The sequence below is a fragment of the Marmota marmota genome, unplaced genomic scaffold, assembly GCF_001458135.2.
Source record: "Marmota marmota marmota unplaced genomic scaffold, marMar, whole genome shotgun sequence".
Taxonomy (NCBI): Eukaryota; Metazoa; Chordata; class Mammalia; order Rodentia; family Sciuridae; genus Marmota; species Marmota marmota.
Genome location: NW_026000224.1, coordinates 2,122,293 through 2,124,766, shown reverse-complemented (window position 1 = coordinate 2,124,766; position 2,474 = coordinate 2,122,293). Strand labels below are relative to the sequence as shown.

Below are 2,474 nucleotides of genomic sequence, written 5' to 3'. Positions count from 1 at the left end.
GAGAGAGTGTACAAATGATTCTTGAAGGGATGTGGCCATGTCTACCATTGTGGATGGAACTCCCACTTCCAGGCTCCCAGGACCTGACTCTGCCTCTCACCCCAGGTACCTCCATTAGCCCAGCATCCTCAGACCTGCCTGCTCCTCTGCCCGGGCTCAGCTGATTCCAGCCTACCTGCACCAGCTCGGATTCTTGAATGGGGAGCAGTGAAGCTAGCCACAGGAATGGGGAGGGCATGAGTAATCATAGCACTGCCCAGCAGCAGTTTCTGCCTAGACATTCTGGCATCTTACAAAGGCTCATACTTTGTCCTTTGGGGCTGTCCTGTGCATTGTAGGATATTTATCAGCATCTGTGGATTATACCCCCTGGATTCCAGGAGTGCCTCTCACCAAGTTGTGACAACCAGAAATATTTTAGGTATTACCATACCGCCCCTGAGAAATGGAATCAACCCCAGTGGATTGATTTAAGTAGAGATAAACAGGAGAGAGGGAGACTTATAAACAGATAAAGAGAACTGACTACAAGAATTTCAAAGGCAGAAAACATACATATACCAAAAATAAAATTTCTCCCTTATCTCATCTTTGACCTGCAAGGAAGACCCAAACAGCCCACACTCTCTAGGTTAACGAAATACTGTGCTTTCAAAGAACTGCCTTGGCTGGCACAGGCCCTCTGAACTCAGGGGCTGGGTAGTGCTTTTCTGAGCTGCCCACCATCCTGATGAAGTTGCTACAGTGTTGGGGTTCCCTGCAGGTCAGCAATCCCATCTCCCACCAGCTCCTAGGACCCTGTGGATGGTGTTCTATTGTAAATCATTACCCACCATTTATTTATGAAGAATAAAACCTTGTGAGGACTTGGACTTGACACTGTGCTTACTCTCAAGTGCAAAATATACCACAAGCATCTTTTAACATCAGTAAATGAATATTTCATTCATTATTTTAAAGGTATATAGATTTACATGGGTATCCTAAATAATCTCTTTATATATATGAAAACATAAACAAAAATATGTACTGGATTTTTTTTAATTTGAGAACTATTTAAAAAATTTCTATTAAAATAACAGCATTTGATATTCTACCCAAAGCGTTATAAGCGTATTTGCCATTATCCTCAAAAACTCTGAATTATCAAAATTTGTCAATCAGAATGGTGAGCCACTAAATTGCGCTCTCTTGTTTCCTTTTGCCTATTATATACTAATTGCCATGAATTTCTTCTCTTTGAACTCCTTATTCATATTTTCACCTACTTTTTAAATTAACAGCTTTCTTCATTTAAATCAAGGATAACAGCTCTTTGTCATTCATATCTATTATAAGTACGTTTTTATCAATATGCCACTTGTCTTTTAGAATTTAAATTTGAGGAGGGAAAAATTTTAATTCACTTTATGATTTCAAAATTATCTTACCTAAAATATGCACATATCTGTTTTTAATGCTTTTTACTCTCATATTAATGTTTTAATTGGTGATGTAACATTTGCTCTGCTCTACATAGGAAACGAAAGACTTAGGATTTTATAAAACTGTGTCTTCCTCCAACTTCTATGACCAACTCCATAAATGACCTTTTTCTGCTAAAATCTGAGATAGACTACAAACTCTTTGACCACCTTTTCTTTTTCTGCTGTTTAAAAAAAAAATCTAAATACTTTTCCCAAGGTCTGTATTTTTATAGGAGAAATCTCTTGGTGGTGTACCGATTTGAACAGTTCCCCCGTGTGTCTATTTAGGAATGCCCAAGGGGCTGCGTGGTTACTCTTGATATGGTTTTGCTCCTTCACAATGCCCCAGATCTGGAATGAGTCACAGACCTCTGGCTACAGCAGAGCCACCACAGCCCAACCTCAAGCATGCTGAAGCTGTTCGTGGCCAGGCAGACTCCATTCTTATGGTCTCCCTCTAGTATTTGCCTCCAGGACTTTCCCAGTCACTAGCAGTTTAATCTTCTTTCTTAATAAATAGGAATTTTGCAAACACAGACACAAATGTTGAGAACAACTGAGGCTGCATTTTAAAATCACCGAGGAGGAGGGAGAATTATGTACCCCACGTCTAGGCCCCAAGTCAGGCTGAGATTTCTAATTCAATTGGTCTGGTCCTCATTACCAACTGCAAACAGCCAAATGGAAAGGAAAGCAAAACTGAACCAAGTCACTGGGCTTCTCTGTGAATTAATAATTTAAAGGATATGCTAACCAAATAAATTTGGAAGACATATGGAAGACAATTTTTTTTCCTAATCATCCCAAAATACGTAGAAGAATGAGCAAATCATAAGTATGGGAATGTTCTACATCTATATGATAAAACCAGCCCCTCCACTGTTCCCCTGGGATCCTCACTGAGCTGCAATAACCTGCTTAATCAGGTTTCTGAGAACTGACTGGGCTTCAGGGCTCTGATGGCTGAGTGCCTGGTGCTAAGGCCTCCTCACCAGGCAGTGAGCTCAG

The 2,474-nt window shown here is 40.3% G+C and overlaps 1 protein-coding gene across 2 annotated transcripts in view; it reads right to left on the bottom strand.

Annotated features, from left to right (window-relative positions):
- Csmd1 (CUB and Sushi multiple domains 1) overlaps window positions 1-2,474 on the bottom strand; it is a 1,636,907-nt gene that overhangs the window by 1,312,607 nt on the left and 321,826 nt on the right. The window lies entirely within an intron of this gene.